Raw genomic sequence first — 23,622 nt, forward strand, 5'->3', positions numbered from 1 at the left:
ATTATTTGAGAGAGTGAGCACATTTACACTGACCTAAAAAGTCAACCTAAATGTAGTTAGTGGTGCTGTCTCAAGCACAGAATACGAGAACGCTGACATTTTCTTCATGGAGATATTTACCCTACTTTAGATACTCATCCATCTGCACCACTTATCCTTTGTAGAAACGCAAGGGTGCTGGAGCCCATCCCAGCCATTTTTGGGCAGAGGGCAGGAGACACCCTGAACTGGTTGCCAGCCAGTCACAAGGCACATGGAGACAAATGACACACTCGCGCATTCACACCTACGGACAATTTGGACCAGCCAATTAACCTGACATTCAGGGTTTTGGAATGTGGAAGGTAACTGAAGTGCTTGGGGGAAACCCAACAAAGCACGGGGAGAACATGCAAACTCCGCACAAATGAAGTAACTCATAACTGTAACCAACAATTGTTTGTCATAATACGCCCGACACTGCACACATAGGATGACTTGCTGACTGAATGCTTGCTTGGCGTGTTGGTCACATGACCAGCAGGCGGTCTTCTGCGTGACCCATAATGCACTGCAGCTCACAGCTGGGCGTGCTCATCACCACAGCAAGCGAGCTCAGCGAGGAGCAAGAAGATGGAAAGAGGGTACACACAAGTTGCAGGGGAGGCAGAATAGGGGAGGATGAAGTGAATAAGGAGCGATTGCTTGGGGCCATATAACCAGCAGGGGCCCCCAGAGATCCTACATATTTCACAAAAAAGCATATTGTATCTTTTCACATATAGACTGCCAGGTGGAACGACAATTGACCATCTTGACCCCCCCATCAAGGGGCCCTGCAAGTCAAAACTTTACTTCCTACTGCTTATGAGTCAAGGTAAGCGACATCATAAAAATTTTGTGGAAAAATAATAGAGTGACAGGAGAGTGAAAAATTAAAGAAAATTAGGAAAAATAAAAAAGCAGACTATGACGATTGTGACTTATAAATTTTCCCAGTATTTTATGTTTTTTGTTGATTTCAAATTGTGTATAACAATTTTTGGACGTGAATTCTTTTTTTTTTTATCTTGACAATCTCGGCTATAATTCGGACTGTCTTCACTAGAAGCAGATAACAACATCATCGTAGATTGGTAATATTGTACACTAGCAAATGGGCGCCACCAGGCTGTACTTTCCCAAGATACACCACAGGAAATGGTGCCCCTACTGCCCGTGTGGTTAAGGGATCCAACAACCAACAACAACAAAAACAACACTGGCAAATGGTTTTCTCAATGAAGCAATTCTTTTTTGAGTATTCTGTTTTTATTGTTTATAGTCTGTGATGCTGTAAGTAAACAGGTGTCACATTGTGTTTGTTATGTTTATTATTGCTCAATAAGGAGAGCAATTGGCTAAGGTTGACACAAATGGGACACTGTGATGTGGTGGTAAAAATATTTCATACCTTAAAAAACAAGATTGATTTGAAAAACGCGCAAAAATACATGAACTATTACACACACACACATTTTTTAAATACTCCAACGTGTAATTTAAGACAAATATATGTTTAACATAATACAAGGCTCAACTAAAGGGATGATAGTCCGCCATCTTCCACATCTCTTTCTTTGTGGCGAGAAGAATATCCCTCGGCCGCTTCTGATTCCTGTCTCAGCGGCGAGGGTAAAGTCCCTCAATCGCTTTCGGTACCTCTGTTGGCAGCGGTGGCTATCTCTTCTTGTACTGGTGGCAAGGAGAAGGTCCCTCAGTTGCTTCTGGTACCTACTTCAGCGGGCAAACGAGGATAGGTGACTGCCTGAGTCCCGGTGGCAGGAAGGTCCCTGTCAAGGAGGGGAGTCCTCGGCTGCTTCTGGTCCTGTTTCGGCAGGGACGGACAGGGACCTTCAGCTGTCCCCTGTTCCAGTGAACGTCTGTTTTGCTTCGAGAGCGTTCTCCATTCGGGCCCCGGTGCTGTAGAATGCTCTGCCCACTGAGATTTAATCTGCTACATCAGTGTAACTGTTTAAATATAAGCTTAAAACTCACTCCTATTCAATAGCTTATGAATAACCTATATTTTATGTTGACAATATTTGTGTATTATTTGTTATTGCAACATCCATTGCAGCCTGGTCATCCTGGAAGGGGAATTACCTCATGTGCAGTCTCTTCTCAAGGTTTTTTTCATTCTCCTGAAAAAAAGTTTTTTTTGTGTGATCTCCAGGTTTTTGAGTTTTTCCCTGCCCTCGAGTAGGTTTTGGATCAGGGGATGGTGTGATAAGAGTCTATGGTTTGCAATAATCTGTGGTCTTTGCAGCCTTTTGAGACTCCTTGTGATTACGGGCTATACAAATACACATTACTTCACTTGACTTGTTCCAGGGGTAGGCCAGAGGGCTTTTTCATCAGGCCAGCTAAACAAAAATGTTAAACAATATAATAATAATTTATAATAGTATTTTAAAAAGTACTACAAATGACAATGTGTTGATTTGGGTGCCCCAAACATCTAAATAACTATCTACTTTTGCTTTACTTGTTATTCTTATCATGCATTTTTTTAAGTTTGCCACAATTTTCATCAATTTTAATTAAACAAAAACATCTGACATAGTAGTATTGCATTTCTAATTCTGAGTGTTTCTACCCCTGTTTTAATACAGTAAATGGTTTATTTACAGACACAAAATAAATTCATTCTATTCTAATAAGACTTATCACAATTCGTTTGTCTTTTTTCAAAATTTTCCGAGTGAAATATGCAAATAATCAAAAAATTAAAAGACAAAAATGCTAAAACTGAGAGACGCTATACAATAACAATTGGATTGGCCTGCATTATTTTTTTCCCCTTATGCATTGCCGAAGCAATGGATTTGAGACTGTATCAGTAGATTAAAAAAGAAAAATCAATATTTTTTTTTCTCCCGGACCTTTTGCCATTTTTTTTCCACAAGTGCAGCCAGCGACTGATCTATTCAATTGAAATAAGACGGAACTCATGTTTATTCTTTAAGATGCCAATATGCAGTTACAAAATTAGCAACATGTATGCCACAAATACATAATCATAATAACAATAATAATAATACAACTATGAATAATACTAGATTGCTCCCCCCAACCATCCATGGAGATTACATCACTGCGAGTGTATAATTTCTTCGATGTCCTCCCATCGGCAGGGAGCAAGGCAGATGCTGACATTTGTACTGTGACACACACGCTCATACACACGCATGCACAGGCATGTTCACGCACGAACCCTTCAATCCACAGCAAGTGCCGCCTGCCTTTCTCCGCGTAAAGGTGAACTGTTACGGAGGAAGCGGGAAAAAGGGCCGCCAGGGTTAAACGCGAAAAAGATGGGGGAGTCAGTTGGAGGCCGGAAGCTTCTCGCAATGGAAAAGGTCAGCGTGTTTAACACGGGGAGAGGCAAGAATTGTGTGCAATGGGCTGGAATAGCAGTTCACCCGTGATACTTTTTAACACGGATGGCGAGTACTTCACAAAATCCGAGCCTTAATAGGAGAATAGTAACTCAGTGCATAACAGGCCCATAAAATGTTTGGCCAATAAAGATCTCCAGATAATAAGACAATTTTGTATTTTCCGTAAACGATTTATGTCGAAAAAGTCTAGTAAAAATGCATGAAACGAGAGTGGCCATCTGTGCTTATTTACATCAATGGACTTGAACTTGCTTCAATAGATGTTCAGTCTGTGTTTTTGTATTTGCAAAGGTGCTGGCTCCAAGATGGGAGTCATCTTTGATGGGAAATAAAGGGTGATATTAGTGCCCAGCTCTTTTGGATTTCCAAATGCATTCAAGCCCATTCAAGTAATTTTCAGACCAGATCCGTGGGCACCTCAGCTGTCCTTAAGGGGCACCGCTCTGGAGACTACTGATCCAAAACCTGCCGCATTCTTTCACAGACAAGAAACTAGACTTCTTGCATGATTCCTCTTATTACTTATATTTAATGTTTTTGTTTATCTTATTGTCTGTTGATGACAGTCAACATACATTGCATGCTGGTCATCTTAAAAGTAGGATTACCTCACATACAAATAATTATCAAGGTTTCTTAATTTTCCTCATGCTGAGGTTATTTGAGTTTTTCCTTGCCTTCATGTAGGTTTGAGATCAGGTGATGTTGTAATGATGGTCACTGCAGCCCTTTGAACTTTTGTGATTAAGTGCTGACAAATAAATGTGATTTGACTTGACATAAGGGACTAAGTTAAAGCCGAGTCACATAGATGAATACTTGGTAGCCATTGCAAGACTCAAGGAATCAAATCTGTTTACCTCCAAAATATTTCAGCTGACTCGCCAACGCTGGTGAGTGCGCTGCTTTGAACTGAGTTGTCGTTGTTCCCCACAAATGCCCACGCTGATGTTTTTTTTTCTGCTCGTCTTCTAAGATTTGGGTCCTCATGAGATTGGTCAATGTCGCTGCCGGCTTCTCTCCGTCTGGTCGTCCTATAGTCCTGAGACCTCATTAACAGTGTGGTCATCCGATCGCCTGTTGTCGCTTCCGAGGGTAGTAAAGATGCTCAGCAGAAGCTGAGTGATTGGCAGTGAAAGGCCATAGACTCCAAATGCTCGTATACCAAATCAAGTGAGTTAAATGTACATTATAGGGATAGGTGGATTCTGGGCCAATGCCAAACTTAACCCGAGAATTACTGCCAAACATGTCAGTGTTTTTTTTGTTTGGTGTCAGTGTTTGGTCATCAGATCAATGTTTTTTTTCTTTTCAATACTTGCTTTATCAAAAGCGGCACAGAGCTATGACCCGTAAAGACAAACGTACTCTAAGAAAACTTAAAGGAGCGTTCCTACTAGAGCATACATGGACATACAGACACATTCAGTACATTTCCATAACTGCGTGCCCACACTTAGCTGATGCCTAACAATAATTCTGTTATAATTTAATTCATTTCCCTTAAAACTCAAGGAGCAATTGTTTTGACTGCCATTAATCTGTGTTCATCAGATCTTTTTTGTCCCTCTCGAGCAATATAATCAGATTAAAGGTATTTCATTTTAAGAAACACTTGTTACTCATGGTTTGTGTGTGTGTATGCAAGATTGATTGCCACGCAGGTTGAAAACATGGTTGCACATTTGAGCAGGCTTGCAGAGTCGACCGTGCGCTATAATCACCTCATTATAGGAAACGCCGGTCTGATCAATCAGTCAAAGAAGAAAGATGGAGGTGGAGTGAAGTGGGGGATCGAGGAGAATAGGTTTTAGATGGATGCAGTCCTGGCAAAACGATTTCCCAGGATGCAACTCTTCTGAGGATGTCAGGGTGTTAATCTGCTGAGGCAGCAAAATTGTGAAACTGCTTCGTTTTTGACACACATCTACAAAAGTATCACACACTTGAGTGAAAACCACACACGCACGTGCAGTGCAATACACTATGGACACACGGGCCTAAACACGCAGACATGAAAGGTGTTCCAAGGATGAGAGCAAAAAGGCGTATACAATAAACTTGCTGTTAAAAGGAGAAGAAGATGAGGCACTCTAAAAGAGAAACGCAGGATCAGTTTGTTTTGTTTCTGGTGGAGAGGGAAGTAGGGGTTGGCTGGAGGTTTGGTGAGGTAGTTGTGATGTGAGTACCTCTCACCAACGAGGCCTGGAGATGTTCCAGCTATTTTATGAAGGATGTTAGATTCATTTTAGATTAGGGGCTTTATGGTAGAGAAAACATTCTCACCAGGGCTGGACTCGTAAATTATTGACAAAGTGTGCCATAGGCTCACAATTATTCTGGGATGGAAGATTTGTTAACAAAATGATTACTGACCTTTTTTCGCTCAATACTTTCTTTCTTTCACTCAGATTTAATATCTTTTAGGGTTTATCAACTGTGCATTTGATGCCAATGAGGCGCTCAAAAACAGAAACAGAGTTCTTCTTTTCTGGTTTCCAGTGGAGTGGGGTGGGCGTTGGTGGAGTAGTTGTAATGTGAGTAACTCTCACCAGTAAAGCCTTGAGCTTGAGTCGCAACATCAACATTAAAACCCTTCTCAGCATCCTTGCCCCCCGGAGGAACACCACCATTAGTGGCCGCCCACACTGCTACGGATGGAGCCAAGCAAAGAGTCAAGAGCATCTGAGTGGTTGCGGATGCTGCAACAACAAGCATCAAGTAAAGCATGTTTCAGGATCTCCTTGGTCTATGATGATGGGCTGTCGAGGAGGCCCAACAACAACATTTGGGGAGTGCCAAATAATCAGTTTCAGCAAAAAAAAAAAACATTTACTCCATATGCAGGCTCCAAGAGCACTGTTTTTCAAGCAGTGTACCGTGAAACCTTGTCTAGTTGGTCGCAGGCAAATGTCCAGTTTTATCTATGTAAATAAATTATGCCATTGTTCAGTATCCTTTCTTCCTTCTACTGATCAGCCGAGTAACTAAGATTCCTACTTATCAGTGGGTGGCAATAGAGTACAGACGCTGCCCATCTTACGAACGAGGTAGGTTCAGGACGATCGTTCATAAGTTGGATTTGTTCGTAATATTTTGTATGTTTAAGGTTTATATAAGTATGTTTAAGGCTTGTATAAGTAACCTGTCTTGTTTTGTACTAAAATATAAACATTTCATAAAATAATATGCTCTATAAACATTAATAAAGTTAAGTGTAACTTACTTTTGGAAGATGCTTTGAGAGGTCCTCCTCTGTGGTAGAAAGTGGTTGAAAAAATGCGTTCCGACTATTTTCTCAACCACATCAAGCCTTCCTATTCCACTTTCATTTCAAAACAAACGGATCGCCTCTTATTTACACCAACCTTATGGATTGGTTGCACGATATATTAAAGAATAAAAACATCAAAGTTCTGAGTGCGCTGTAGATTCAGTACATGTCGCACTTTATGTTTACATACAAACTAGAGGAAGAGGAAGAGGATTTTTTTACTTCCGGGTGGATGGTGTGTGACCTCTCACAGCGGCACACGCTGGTAGCGGCGGAAAGAAGCACTACAGTAATGTCCAGTACTCGGAAAAAAGTGCACACAATAAAAATCTTACTTACCGCAATGTCCCGATATCTTTTGACGCCCCGAAAAAAAAATTCGTATCTACTGTTTTATGTATGTCGAATGTCGTCAGTAGGGGAGCGTCTGTACTACATTTTATTATTATTTACTAATTAACTGCTCATGAGGTGGCACAGGGAATTTACTGTGAATTTCGTACTACAGAAGGCATCAGATTAAAAGCTGCCTGTGCGAATTTAAGAAAGATACTCTACAATATTTTTGTACGAGCCGCTCTGAATTATGAGCCGCAGGCTAATTCTGCATAAAAATTAACTCATTTACGACCATTTCTTATATTAAAGAAATAAATCTTCTAAAGAAATGTCTAGTACAGAAAAGTAACACATTTTGTCCGTAGCTGTCAATCTTATTCAACTAGCGCCACATTTAATATTAAGTTGGCAATAACATCTACGAAGGAATGCGACAAAACATTCTCAACATTCAATGTACTGTACTTACTTAAATTCAGAGCGTGTGCTATAACAACAGCGCATGCACATTATTTTTTTTATGTGGTAGTAGGAATACTCGATCTCCTCTCTAACGCGTTGTCAAATGAGCAAAGGATGGGAGAGTTTAAGATTAGTCACATGCCTCTGCATGTCTACAGAACTTACCGCTTGAAGAATTCAGAATGTATTTTTGGGGTGCAACGTGGGCGTCAAAGAGTTTGGTATCATTCGCAGGCAGGCAAAAAATGGAGCCATCATTGAAGTGAGCAACGATCCGTCAGAGGAAACTTTCATCTCAGTCATTTTTTATAAGGCCATCTATGAGCAACAGGTGAAGATGATTGGAGGTAGGTGGGGGGATTCCCCAGTGTATTTGTCTCTTGGCCCCCACTGGGGTAACAGTGGCCTTGCTGGATCATGACACATTGAATTTCATTAGATTTTTTTTATTATTGTTAGTTATGTTCGTCTATGTTAAATACAAGCTTACCTAGGTTTGGTAAACCTCAAGCCTCAGTGTGTAATATTTGACGACTAGAAGGCACTGGATTGTCTAATGCGAACAAAACCAGTGCCCCAGAGCACAGCATAGCAGCATGATGCCAGGCAAACATGGGGGTGACTTCTGGGTAGGGATTCCACTAGTAATGCAGGGGTGTCAAACTCATTTCGCATCGTGGGCCACATATGGCCTAGGGAGATGTCAAGTGGGCAGGACCATTAAAATTATACCATACTCTGCTATAAATAACAAAAATATCATGTCTTTCCTTTGTTTTGGTGTAAAGAAGCACAAGAACATTAGGAAAATATTGAAATTTAATGAACTATCCTTTAACAAAACATTTCATAAAACACCTCATATTTCCTTAGACAAATGTGCAATTTACTTTTATCATTCACAAATATGCATTGCAACTGATCTCACTAAAGGCACAAAACTTTAATTGGTACTGAAAAATATAGTAATGCACTTTAAGATTAAATGAGACTTTTAAAGAAAGGAATTTTTAAACCACTTACACTTACACATCTTATCTCTCATTTCATCAGCCGTACCGCTTATCCTCATTAGGGTCGCGGGGGGGCTGGAGCCCATCCCAGCCATCTCCGGGCAGTGGGCAGAGGACACCCTGAACTGGTTGCCAGCCAATCGCAGGGCACACAGGGACAGACAACTCATTTGCTCATTCACACCTAGGGACAATTTTGACCGGCCAATTCACCTGTAATGCATGTTTTTGGAATGTGGGAGGAAACCGGAGTGCCCGGAGGAAACCCACGCAAGCACAGGGAGAACATACAAACTCCGCACAGGAAGTCTGGAGCTGGATTTGAACCCACGACAGGTTCCCATGACATGAACTGTGCCGCACAAGCGCTAACCACTGCGCCGCCGTGCTGCCCACACTTACACATACGCATATAAAATCAAAATTGAATCCCTGTGTACACCTTACAAACTAGGGAGAGTGATTTTAAATGTGTAATGGAGAAAGTGTTCGCCTGTCCTGTAAATCTGTAAACTTCATACATGAAACATACATACACATACAATACATACTGAAAATTTATGGAGTTGTATGAACAGTAGAATTCCATCACACAACTTTTGTTTTGAAGCTGCTGACTAACATTAAAGTGCACATTTTTTAAATCACCACAGTAAGGATTCATCTTCACAGAGCTGTATTCTTTCAATGCAAACAGTATCTAAGGCAGCATTTTAAAGGTGTTAGTCTAGTCTGGACTTTATTTGTTCCTGAAACTTGGCATCTTTTGGCCTGTACAAGTGCATCTACACCAGGTGTCATGTCCTGACGAGCTGTCACTTTCAGAATGTCATTTAAGTGCTTGTTTGTGAGCCTTGAACGCATTTTTGTTTTATTGATATTCATCACTGAGAAAATTTGTTCACAAAGGTAGGTTATCCCAAACATGCACAAAATTTTAGCAGCCAGGGCTGTTAATTTTGGGTACCCTGGTAGTAGATACTGATAAAATCTGTCCAGACCTACAGAGGCAAATTTGCCCTTCAAATCTGCATCACACTGCAAATCAATTATTTCTAGCTGAATTTCGACCGGCAGATCAGAAGCTTTAACTGTGAAAGGTGAGCGAAAAACAGAAAATTCTGTCTCAAGTTCACCAAATACCTGAAAACGTTTCTCAAACTCCCACAGTAGTCCTGCAATTTTGTCTTTGTACCGTTTCATGTCCGCATCAGGTCTGGTCACACACACATCTCTCAGACAGGGGAAATGAGCAGGGTTGCCATTTGCCAGTTGCATCTCCCACAAAGTCAGCTTCAACTTAAATGCATGTATGTTGTCAGAAAACTGTATGACAACTTTTTTGCGGCCTTGCAACATTTTGTTCAGATTGTTCAAGTGTTCAGTAATATCAACCAAGAATGCAAGGTCCCGTAGCCATTCCTGAGATTGTAATTCCAACACCGGTTTTCCTTTTTTCTCCATGAACTGTCCGATTTCCTCTCGTAGATCAAAGAAATGCCTCAGCACAGCGCCTCGCCTTAACCATCTCACTTCAGTGTGGTATGGCAGGCTGTGGGTAATGTTGCTGTCGCTGAGAAGTTTGTCAAACTGACGATGGTTCAGACCTCTGGACTGGATGAAATTTACAGTGCGAACAACCACCTCCATGACGTGGTCCATTTTCAGCGACTTGCAACACAATGCCTCCTGGTGCAAAATACAGTGAAATGTCCAGAAACGATGTCCTCCATTAAGGGCTTGTACTTTGTCTTTGAACTTTGTCGCGACACCTGCTTTCTTTCCGACCATGTATGGCGCGCCGTCTGTAGCCAGGCTGACAGCGCGGGACCAGTCCACTCCAACTCTGTCCAATGCAGCAACGACAGAGCCGAAAATGTCCTCGGCTGTTGTGGTGTCCATCATTGGCACCAACTCAAAAAACTCTTCAGTAACAGTCAATGTCTCATCAACTCCTCGAATAAATATGGCCAGTTGGGCCACGTCTGTGATGTCAGTGCTCTCGTCAATTGCCACGGAAAATGCAATAAATGACTTGACTCTCTGTTTCAATTGACTGTCTAAATTTGCCGCTAGTTCCGAAATCCTCTCTGCTATAGTATTCCTCGTCAGGCTAATATTGCCAAAAGCTTGTCGCTTCTCGGGACATACAAGTTCATCATGCATCGTTTAACAAAGTCACCGTCGGAATACGGCTTCGATGCTAATGCTATTTCGCTAGCAATTAGGTAGCTGGCTTTTATCGCTGCTTCACTGACTTCTCGGCTCTGGATGAAAGTTGACTGCTGTTTCCTCAGACCCGCCAGCAATTCGTTAATCTTATCTCTTCTCAGTTGTCCTTGCAAGCCGTCATATTTTTCACTGTGATGAGTCTCGTAGTGGCGTCGAATATTATATTCCTTCAATACCGAAACTTGTTGCAAACACACCAAGCACAAAGGTTTTTCGTGCATCTCTGTAAATAAATAGGACGTGGTCCATTTTTCTTTGAAAATTCTACACTCCTTATCTACTTTTCTCCGTTTGGATAACGACATTTTGGCTAATGAGGGTGTAGCGGAGAGGTAGAGACCAAGGTATTAACAACGTCGTAACAAGCAGCAGATGGCGCATTGATACCGTCTGCTGTTTTCAGTCTGTCTCAGTGATGCGGCTTGTCTTCTATTCTGATGGAAAGAGTGTGCCCCTTAGCGGGTAATCCATGAATTGCAACGAATTATAAATATTAATTCCATGTCTTTTATGCATTTTTTCCACTTTCAAATTTTCCTGCGGGCCTGATCGAACCTCCTTGGGGGCCAGTTCCGGCCCGCGGGCCGTATGTTTGACACCCCTGATGTAATGAATGCCACATTTTTTAACATATAATTTTTTTAATGAAAGGTAACATTGGTATGATATTTTATGTATTTTTGCCTACTATTCAAATTATTATTTTTTACTGAATTAAGTGACTAAATATTACATATTGTCCCTTTAACACTTTAAGAAATTGTTTGGAATTGAAATTAACAATTTTCTTGGCACTCTTTTAAATTTTACTTATCTATCTGTCAAATAGCATTCACAAATACCAACCAAATTGTTTTCCTTGCCTTAATCTTGTTCTTTATCGAATAAATGTATAAGGGGTGTATGAAACCTACTTGTTCTAATGAAAACATTGCCCAGCCCGACTTCTGAACAATTTTAGCCTTAAATCGTCTTAAGAAGATGAGACAATCCGTCGTAAAAGACGTCATCCATTTATGATAAAATGGGCTCAAGGATTGGCTATCGGGGGGTGTCACCCCTGCATGATGTCATCCGTCTTCTGAGCTTGGCCATCGCCACACTTACCCTCGCCGACTTCTTTTTATTTCAACTGATTCATCAGAAGTCGCAATGATTTAGCGCTTTGGTGCTTTTAATTAAATAAGTGTGTCACAAAGTGTTTTATAGCGCAATAAAGGACAAAAGCATGGCCATTAAGGATAAAGTGAGAGCGTGCGATTGTGTGTGAGGTTTTTTTGTGTGATTGCAAAGATGTCCCGTCTCTCCGTGCTACTTACAAGATTCTTAGTCATTTTTTTTTCTGTCAGCCTCAGACAGATTTATTAATTTCCTCGAAAGAAGAACTGTGAAAAAAGGAAAAACAACGTCTTCTAATGCTTCTAATGCACTCTGGGATACTCGCTGCTTTTTCTTTTGTTTAGGTACCTAGCAAGACCTTTGTCTGTGTGATTTATCTTCGTGTGGTCTTATTAAAATATATTTGTTACAAAACTCTATATTGTATATGAGTAAGTGAAGTGTTTTCTTCCCATTTATTCGGCCAAAAACACTTAAATCGTTAGCGGTTATACAGTTCATTTATCAACTGACCTTTGAATGTCTCACCAAAAACAGCATATACAAAAAGTGAATGTCCAAAGGTGTGCAGTGCTTTGTCTTTGTTTTTACATCAGCGTATGCATGAACATGACATTTTACTCATATTGTTCAGTTCCTTGTTGTATGATTTTGACAGTATTGAGACAAAAGCTGGTGGACCCAAGTGAAGAGAAGCAGGAACTGAGACAGGAGTGCTTAACATAAGGATGTTTTTAAATAACCAAGCCAGAAACTGTGTAAAAAACAAACGAGGGGGTCACAAAGCAAATAACATGTCCAAACAAATACAAAACTAACAATATCCAAACCAAAAACAAAGACCGGACAAAAAAATCAAATGCAAGGAACGAAGTAACATCAAACAAATCGGCATTAAACTATGGAAGTTGGGCTTAGGTGTGGCTTACTCCCCAGTTGGCACCCTCTGGGGGAAAGTGACATGCCGCATTCTAACAAGGGAGCACATATTTAGGTGTCCCACCAATAGTAAACTGTTGGCAGCACATGGAAGGGGACGTAACTTATGAAGAAACAAGAAACCAACGGTAAACCAATGGGACACGCAACAACAGGATTCTTATATCTTACTTAGAAAATTATCTTTGCAATACAACTTGCTTGGAAATACAAAGAAAATGTCTGTCCTATACTGCTGACTTCAAGCCAAAATTTAAGAATCTCACTGAAAACTAACCAACCTTAAAGCAGCAATAAAGTGGTGAAAGCAGTGTCAGATGATACAAAGAGGATAAGTCACTAGCCAAACGAACGGATAGAAAACATGGATAGTGCCTAGACATGAGGAAAGAGGTCTTTGAGTGGTTTGAAGCCCAGAGAGAAAATGGACAAGGAGTGTCTTGGCTAGGTGTTTGTTTGGAAGGTCTCAAGTTTTTACACCCCAAGAAATATGAAAAGGGTATGCTGTTTCCACAGGTTGGTGTACACGTTTTGTGTGGAGTCCTCATCCTTTGTCCTGATGGTGTTTGGGATGGACCATGTCTCATTTTACAATCATTTTTGTGTTTTGTAATTGTATTTTTTGGCGGAATCTTGCTGCAACAATCAAGTCAAAATAGAGTTTGAGATTGTGGAAAACTGCAACACCGATAGAGTCAAAGAAGAAAATGCGGAATACAAAAACGGTGTAAAAGTGCCTCCCATCAGAATGCTGCTTGAACTTACAGTAAAAAGTTTCAAATTGTTTAATTTTTACTACCAGAGAACTATTCCTTTATTATCTACAAATTTAAAAAAAAATAGTTGTGTTGGTACATGTTTCATTATTACTTTGGGTATGTATTTGTATTAATTTGGAAACCCACCGCTGTGCTACATCATTCAAAGGCTAGCCACTTAATAATGAGCATGCTGATAAGGTCGTCGCCCGTGGCTTGCTAATGAGTTTGGTTGAGTAGAAGTGGTCTGGCTTCCAGGGGAAGGTGTGACAGCACGAAACAGAGCCACCAACAACCAGACAATTGAAAGTTGGCTAAACAACAGAGAGGTTGTGGCATATTAAGCCTCAATCCGCCTACTACCAGTAGAGCCATGGAGACAACATCTAAAAAACTAGTTGCGTTACCACTGTACCAGTTTTACCTCCTCAGCGACTGGCCTACGTACAACTGACCTACATAACTGACTTATATTTTCAAGCTAGCTAGCAACGGCTCAACCAAGCTTATATAGTTACACATCCTCTTATTGACACAGGCAACGACAGAGCAGGTATGAAGAGTGAGATGTTGCTGTCCATCATGTAGTGTGTCCTGAACTCTAATCTGAAAAATACTATTGTCCTGAGATTAATACTTCAATCCTTCACCAAATTTATCATGTCTAGGTAGTAGAGTTCTCTAAGTCTCTAAGTTTATGCCTGTTTTTGTGTGACAGGCAAACATTAAACAGCTCTCCCTATCTAGCCTGCTGCTGCATCTTAATTGCCAGGTAAAAGAGCAAGCTATATCAATGTGTCCACCTTTCTCAGAAGCAAATTATGACAGAGGCGAACAGCTACAGTAGCAAATTTGCATAAACACATGAAAAAAGTTCATCAACATGTTGCTGATATGAACAAACACCTGTAAATCTGCTGTTACTATGGCTTTGCTTTTTTGGTTTGACTCTCTTGAATTCTGCTCTCTAACAGTTGTCGAAGTTTAAATATTGTATTGTTTGTACTGGAAAAGGTTTTTAGATGATTTTGTTTACACTAATTGCACTTTAGAACTTCAGCTTCAAAATATTCTGCAAGGTATCGTTGACCTGTTGATGTTGTTATACTTGTATTTTTGTTACATTGCTGATTTTTTTATCTGATTCTCTTGGCCTTTCATCCGAAACAGTTGTATCCTAAATAATTATATTTATTTTCTTTAAACTCTTGAAGTTTTAAAATTTACAATTCAAATAATTGTAATTTATTATAAAAAGTGAAACATTTTAGTGCATAAAATATTTGTGCTGCCCATCTATCAATTTTCTGCACCGCCTATCCTCAAGATTAGTGCGGGAGTTTTGGAGCCCATCTCAGCTATTTTTGGGCAGTGGGCAGGTGACACCCTGAACTGGTTGCCAGCCAGTTGCAGAGCACTCAGAGACAGACAACCAATCACACACTCACTCGTAACTAAGGACTCATTAAGTCGGAGTCACCAATTAACCTGCCGTGTATGTTTGGGAATGTGGGAAGAAACGAGAGTGCCTGGAGGAAACCCATGAAGGCACAAAGGAGAACATGCAAACTCAGCACAGGAAGGCCGGTAGCTGGATTTGAACACGGGAGCTGGGAACTGCTGACCACTCAGCTTTGTGCCACCATACATTCATCCATCTCCCCCTGTTTAGCATAAATATAAACCAAATCAAAGCTGGTTCAATGATCATGACATTTCCAAGCAAAAACTATAGATATTGGATCAGTATTAATCAATACTCCCATGTATTTACTTAGTTCTGATCTGTGCAAAAATTCCCAGTATCGCCCACCACTACCTCTTAGTGGACGTGGGCCTTTGGCACGATAGCTGGGTCACCTCCAGGAACACCGACGCCGTGCTTTGCCCCTTGGTAATCCATCTTGCAGCCGCATCGGTCCGCTTGTAAAGCACCCTCATGCATTCCAAGCGGCGAGACGACCAGCCCTCTCGCCGTCACAGCATCCGACCACCCCCTACCACCTCCAGCGGCGCCTTTGACGCACGGTCACAAATAAACGGCACAACCCTGACAAGGACGAACATGTTTATTTTTACATACGCAGCACGTATGTTGTGCATCTCATTAATTAAAAGTACTGCCACGACAAGGACGAAGCTCTTTGCGAATCTTCACTCATACCAGGTAATTAAGAGATGATTACGGTATGTTTCTGCCTTCCAGCAGCTTTGCAACCACCTTCATAGTACCTTGACTTACACGGTGATTTTCTAAGGCAAAATTCAGTTATATTCGTAAATCGGATCAATGTGTTCCATTGAATTTAAAGGCCATTACATCATGTCTGAGTTAAAAATATATATATATTTTCTCGATCAAACTATTCCACTAAAATTATTCCACATTTCTGGATTCACCTCCTCAGTAGCTTGTGTTGTTATAGTAAAATGCATCGCTAAATATTCAGATATATAGATGGATAGATAGATAGATAGATAGATAGATAGATAGATAGATAGATAGATAGATAGATAGATAGATAGATAGATAGATAGATAGATAGATAGATAGATAGATAGATAGATAGATAGATAGATAGATAGATAGATAGATAGATAGATAGATAGATAGATAGATAGATAGATAGATAGATAGATAGATAGATAGATATATTATTCATCCCCGCAGGGAAATTCACATTTCCAGCAGAATCCATGTGCTGAGAACAATACAATAATAAAGCAAAAAGAATACAATATACAAATACCCATTGTGACGTGCTAATACCCACTGTAGCGTGTTATATAGAGTATCTAGATAGTGCTACACAGAATACACATTGCAATAAAACACAGTAATATGCAATGTAGGGGGTGTGGTTTAATGTGGGCCTTTACTCCGCCGGGTGGAGTTAAAGAGCCTCATGGCATGAGGAAGAAAATATCTCTTCAGTCTGTCCGTGGTACAAGACTCTGACAGCAGTTTGTCGCTCAAGCCGCTCTTCTGTCTGGATATAATGCTGTGTAGTGGATGTGTCATAGTGTATGCGTTTTCAGCTATAAATATTTGTATTATTTCAGTCATTTCATTCTCCTTTATTGAATTAATGGAAATTGATTCACCTTATGTTCATCCTTATGTTTTAATGTACTTATTTACTACATGTTTTATTCACTTTGCGGCTCAATGTACCCAATCATCCAGTCGTTATAAAGTCTCTACATTGTTTCAATGGGTGTTCTGATTTACTTCTGGATAAAGTTGGGTGGATTAAACCATGTACCAATATTATCTATACTTGGATCGGATCAATACTATTGCTCCTCCACCAATTTATCTATGTAGATGCATAACAAAAAAGAAAATCAGAATACACATAAAAAACTCATTCTGCAGAGAGCAATGAGCCTCAACAAAATGTTAACATCAATTCAACTTAACTTCAACTTTATTGTCAAATAGGCTATATGCACAACATATATTACAGATTGCTTCCTCTACTTCCACGACTAGTGATCCCAAGAGCCAAGAAGAGAACCGCAGGTTTGAGAGTGTTCTCCATTCGGGCCCCGATGTTGTGGAATACTCTGCCCCCTGAGATTCGATTGGCAACCTCAATGGAACTGTTCAAATCTCGGCTTAAAACACACTTCTATTCTATAGCTTATGAATGACCTATATTTTTTGTTGACAATATCTGTTTATTAATTGTTATTACAACATCCATTGCAGCCTAGTCATCCTGGAAGGGGGATTACCTCATGTGCGGTCCCTTCCCAAGATTTCTTCATTTTCCTCACGTTGAGGTTTTTGAGTTTTTCCTTTCCCTCATGTAGGTTTTAGATTAGGAGATGGTGTCATCATAGTCTGTGGTTTGCAATCATCTGTGGTCTGTGCAACCCTTTGAGATTCCTTGTGTTTAAAGGCTATGCGAATAAACATGACTTGAATTGACTTGACTCTTCTCCGCATGCAACAATGCAATACATATGGCACATTAAAAATAACCAATATCAGCAAGAGAAAATAGTAGCAAGTCTTTCTTTTGAAAACAAAAAAAAAACAAAAACTAGTTTTGAATAAAATAACATGTGAAAAAACTGAAAATCTGTTGTCACGAAGGCAACATAGCCAATGAAAGACAATTGACACCATTCATTTATATTTATATTTATTTATATTATTTTTATTTATATAAATATTCCCATTTATTTTTATATATTGTTAAAGTTTTCAATGTAGTTTTTTGATAATGAATGAAACATTTTTAGTGCCTACAATCTTTTTGCTGTCTTTATGGTAATGGGGAAGGGTACAATTATTCAATGATCATGACAATTACAAGCAAATAATTTCGGTATTGCATCAATATCGATCCACCCTACTATGTATTCACTTGGATTGCATCAATAGCAACATTTCTGCTATTTCTACCGTTACTGATGGACGGGTCTTGCCTTGAGTCGTATCAAACCACCTGGACAAAGGACTGGTAGAAGTTCAGATTTTTGCAAGTATTTGCTGACTATTTTTGGTTTTGTTAAAGCTCGTAGTCTTTTTCCCACTAGAGTATATAAATGATGGTCAGTCATTTTGAAAGCACAGTTGTGAAATCTTCACAACTTTGTACTGTACATACAAGCTCAGAATATTCTTTTTTATTTGTTTTAATGTAATAAAAACCTCAACAAAAATGCTCCTTCAGCGTTTGATTGTACCCATTCGGTCTCGCAACCCAGATGTTGATTTAAAAAATGTGGCGAAAAGCAAAAGCTCCTCCTTCACCCATTTGGGGTTTTGTATTGTTTTTACTCCTTTGCCCAGCTGAAAAGTCGATGACGTGCTCCAAGTATACGATTGTTGAATCCAATTGTTGAAAACATCACTTTAGTCCTTGAGCACAGTAAACCTGTTCTGAGGTAGCCTCACCTGTGTCATTGCCGCACTTGTGTAGCTGTCAGCCGCGTAATAAAAACTTGAAGGCAAGCGCAGGTATTTTGTATGTCACCGCTGATCCCCGACAAAGAATATGTTAAAAGAAATGTCTTAGGTAGCCATATTTGTGAAACACGTCTGTCCAGTAAACCCAAGCAAAACTTTTAACCGGTTATGTCCAAAACGCACTCCAATATGGCTAAATCTATTTACGATTGCTGTATTAGAGCATTTATTGTCACAGGATGGGAAAATTTATCTCAACTTCAAAGACCAACTTTAAAATACAGTATTTTCACGACTATACAGTAAGGCACACCCCCCAAAATATTTTTTGTCATATATTTCCTAAACATAAGGTGCACCGGAAAATAAGACGCTACAGTGGAAACACCAACAAAACAGTCAGATAGTTCAGTCAAACTTATTACCCCATAACATTCCGACGGCTAGCAAAGAAGCAAATACGTGTCTATGACACTTACGGATACGGTGTCTATATGATATCACCAATCACTCAAATTCGTCGTTACAAATACCTTTAAACTCTTGGGATTCAAGAAATGCCAACCATTTCCTAGTTTCTATTTTCTTTTTGGCTGGCAACTGTGTGGACAGCAAAGTAAGAATTTCATTGTACAGGGAAATGGGATTCTATACTGCGCATACGACAATAAACATTTTGAACTGAATTGAATTGAATTTAAAAATAGACTCATCACAGAAACATCAAGAAACAAGTTACTGGGAAATATAAAGCCGGGGTAGCTCACCAAAGTCGTCTTGCAGCCATCACGTTCGATAATGATATGGGAACCTGATTGTAGTAAATCCAACCGTGTAAAATATTTACGTACTCCAAAACTCGCAATATTGCAGATAAATATAAGAAAAAATATGACGAGGAGCATCTGCATCAATATATGTTGCTTGTTGCTAGCTGTCTGTTTAGCCCCATAATTCCTGTTTACAAATACAGTCTGTATTACAGACAGTATTATTACTTATCTTTACTTATCTTTTGAGAAGGAAATTAAATATTTTTGAGATGGAATGTTTCAGGAGCATGTTAGGAGTGACAAGATTGGATAGATTGAGACATGAAATTGTGAGAGACAGAACTGGAGTAGTAGTGGAACTGAGCAAGCGTCTGGATAAGAGAGTACTCAGTTGGTTTGGACTCATGGAGAGGATGGATAAGGAGCGAATGTTGAATAGGATCTACAGAGCAGAAGTAAATGGAAGGAGACCAAGAGGACGACCGCAATTGACGTGGATGGATAGTGTTATGAGTGCTTTGCAGGAAAGAGGTCTAAATATGATGGAAGCTACAGCTCTTGTTGGTGATAGGAATGAGTGGAGAGGTGTTGTGAAAGGATAGTGGGATGTTTGGACGCGTTCTAAGGGAAGGGCAGGGCACCCGTATGATGCGGCAGGGGTTTTGCTATTTGAGTCATGCTGGACATTTTAAGTAATCCTCACAGACCTTCTAATCACCTGAAAGAGGACAGTTTGATGATGATCCACAAAACACCAAACTTTACCAATTTTACGGAAGGATTTCCTCGCCCGGCGAGATGCAGTAGCTCTTCTTGTGATGCTTGGATTGTCTTCCAAATCTTTTTTGTTTTTGCATCAAGAACCACAGTCATTGCCGCCAGCAGCTTTAATTTAGTTTTATATCAGCAGCAGTGTGTTTATTTCTAAACACGAGTGTTGTGTTTTGCTGGGATAAGCCTTCACATTCAGTCACGACGTGTAATGCTTCAACTTTCTACAAGCTTTGGGAAATTACGTGTCCTTAATCTTGCTAAACCATCAAAAAAGTAGAAAACACAAGTTCCCCTGGGGAGGATGCAAAGCGGCAGGGGTGGGGGTTGTAAGGAGAAGCGGGGTGGTGCTTTGTGGGTTAGAGGATGTTCTGCTGTAGTCAGCATTGGCCTGAATTCCAACAATATACTCCTGAAGGATGAAACACACCAGCTGGTGGACTAAGTACCCTCGCCTTTCTCTATAAACCTCAAGACCCCAGCACCCCTCCAGTGTATGATGATGCACATCAGAGACAAGTCATCATCTTCACAGCCACCACCTCACCTCAGCCCCCATCAAGCCACCCAAATGTGCACCTGTACTCCATTTCTCATTCGGACCCGGCGGAGAGCTGTAAGCCTTGTTTGCTCTGCTGCTAATCCTCGCTAGGAAACAGCTTTCCCAGGATTAGCATCCGGCCGTGTGTGTGTACACTTCTGTGTGTTTTCTGTCTGTGAGGACCCTTAGTACGAGTTGATGTGAGGGAGTTAAAGCAGTAGGCTTGTAACTCTTCTCTTCTATGGATTATTTACAATATTTTGAGAACCATGGAAACCAGTACGGTTTTATGTTAGGGAGCAAACCCCATACCCAAAAATAATCTAGAGAGGGATGGGAGCCACAAGGCTGTATTTGACCAAGTACACCACAGTAAGTGGTGCCACAGCAACCCTGGCGGTTGAGGGATCCATAAGCCATAAACCGTGATAAGAACAAACAGTTTCAACCTTAACGGTTGACCTCAACAAATATAGCTCTTTCCACTCTAGGAAGCTAGCTGAGGTTAATATTTCCTAAAGTGTAAACGTTGGATCACCAAAAATATTTGACACAATAAAAGGTTCACTCTGTGACATGAAACTTTGATTTGTTTCGGATTTAATGATTACATTGCAAAAGTAGCGGCATACAAGATTCCCCCCACCCCAAAAAAGGGTTCATCTGTCCAGTGCGGCATGGCGGCTAGGTGGTTAGAACGGAGCCCCACGGCGTGGAGGTCCAAGGTTCGTTTACAGCTACTGCCGCCTCCCCGTGGGGAGTTTGCTCGTTCTCTCGATGCCCGTGTGGGTTTCCTCCAGGCACTCCGGTATCCTCACACATTAAAAAAAAATGCATGTCAGGTTTATTGGCTGGTCCAAATTGTCATGGACCAGCCAATAAACCTGGAAGTGCGAATGAGCAAGTGTGTCTTTGTGTGCCCTGCGACTGGCTGGCAACCAATTCAGGGTGTCCCCTGCCCTCTGCCTGAAGGTAGTTGGGATCGGCTCCAGCACCCCCGCGACCCGACCGAGAAGAGGTGGTACAGATAATGGATGGATGGATGGATATCTGTCCAGTGACCATAGTAAAACAACAACAAAACTTTGTCCAACTTTATTTCAGGTCACTTAGTTATTGGGGTTCTCATCGTCAGAACACCATCTTTGATTCCTTCTCTCGTTCCGTAAAAAGCGTCAGGTCGTCGTGTTAAAAGTGCCGGTGGAGATGAAAGCCTATGAGCGTGGATCTGGGAAAAAGAAAACGGTAATTTCCCTCAGCTTCCAAATTTTGTGTGCTTGTAAATAGCCGAGATAAAAGCCGCTACCGCCTGCTTGTACTTAATATTCCCATTAGACTTCTAACAATGGCGGCTTTTGTACGCCCCCATGTAGTGAGGTGAATACAAACTCCTTTTGCCTCCAGTGCTTTGCCGAGCACAGTTCAATCAGAAAATTTCGCTCGGCAAAAGTGAAAGAAGAAAACACGGCAGGAACAAAAGGGGAGTTGCAGATGGGGAATTGTGGCAGGTGAGAGCTAGAGCAGATGAACAACACAGAGAAAGCGGAAAATGTAGGAGCCTGATTGGAGTTAACAAATTCTGCTGACAGTCGCTCATGTAACTTCTGCCCTGATGCTCGGACAGACGCCCTGAGCGGCTGCGAAACATAATTGTGAGCTGAAGGTGCTTTAACGACAAGTGTTAAAAGATAGATTGGATGAAGTCCCAGTGTAAATTTCCGACTGACATCAGCAATACTACAAGGAAGGACTATAAAACCAGAAAATCAATAATCAAAGAACAGACCAATCTACCAACTGACACAATGACCTAGTGTCATGTCCACTGTTCAGATCCAAAGAACTGACTTCTGGTGGTTTGAGAAAAGACATTCTGAGAAGTAGGGTTGGCCGACATGGGAGTTTTGGTATTTAATTGATCGAAGTAAACACAAGGCAGTATTGATCAATACCAATCTAATACGAATATTTTTGCCTTAAAATGACATGATCATTGAATAATTGAACTATTCCCCCTTCGGTCAGTTTATTATTTTGATAAAAGCAGCACAACAATTTTAGGCTCCTAAATTGTCTCATTAAAAAAGAAAAAACTATATTGCAAACATCAAAAGTATATAAAGATTAAAAGAAATATAAGTTTTTGTCTTAAAACTATTTGAGACGAAAAAACAAGACAGTCAAACCAATAAAGCAACAGCGTAACAAAAATACAAATACTCTAAAGCAGAGTCAACAAAACTAATGAAGGACCTTCCTTTGCACAATATCTTGAAAATAAAGTACGTACTGCAAAAAATCAATTGTCTCTTTTGACCTTTGCCATTGTGACAGCGAATATGCAGGCTTTTGATCAGGAACAGTTCTATGTTTACAATTTTGGTTCGTGCATGTTAAACTTTTTTCTTATTTTTAGGTAAATCTGTGGTGTCGCCACAGTGGCAGACCACTTTTTCATACAAAATAAACTTGGCATTGTCCATTTCTGTAGTTGGAAAAACATTCATTCCACGCAGTGTTTTCTATTTGTCTCTGTAGTTTTTAGCTTCTGGTGGAGTTGGGCACATATATTTGACCTTCTCTTTTGCCTGGCAGGTATGATGCAGCAGCGCGCAAGGCATGGAGAATGCTAAAATTATGCCTGCCTATCACACATTTGGGCATACAGATAGGAAGTGGCAGGCACACTGGGTGAGAGAGGGAAGGGCTGCTCCATCTACATAGAGAAGCTGTGCTTGAGGAAATAGGACTATACTATTATAAAGTATTAATCTGATCCAAGTAGTAATGTCGATATTTTGATTGAAATGCCTACCACTTCTGAGAAAAAACACAACATCATAATCACCTCCACTTTGTCTGCTGTATCCTTAGTGTGGACCAGAATGTCACCAGAAACATTTGAGTGCTTTTGGGGACACTTTTCTTTTGGTGGAGGATCAGTCTGGCTCCCCGCTTCCCCGGATGGATGACGGCCTTGTGTGCCAAATACATTTTTCATTAACAGGATTACTGTCCAGCAGCAGACACACACCCCAGAATGTGTCCGTGCATG

At 40.5% G+C, this 23,622-nt stretch overlaps 1 pseudogene; it reads right to left on the reverse strand.

Moving 5' to 3' along the window:
- Positions 1-508: 508 nt before the first annotated feature.
- On the reverse strand, positions 509-10,676 carry LOC148359423 (general transcription factor II-I repeat domain-containing protein 2 pseudogene; annotated as a pseudogene).
- Positions 10,677-23,622: the final 12,946 nt, after the last annotated feature.

This window comes from Urocampus carinirostris, chromosome 9 (genome assembly GCF_059441175.1).
Source record: "Urocampus carinirostris isolate Australia breed hairy pipefish chromosome 9, RoL_Ucar_1.0, whole genome shotgun sequence".
Lineage (NCBI taxonomy): Eukaryota > Metazoa > Chordata > Actinopteri > Syngnathiformes > Syngnathidae > Urocampus > Urocampus carinirostris.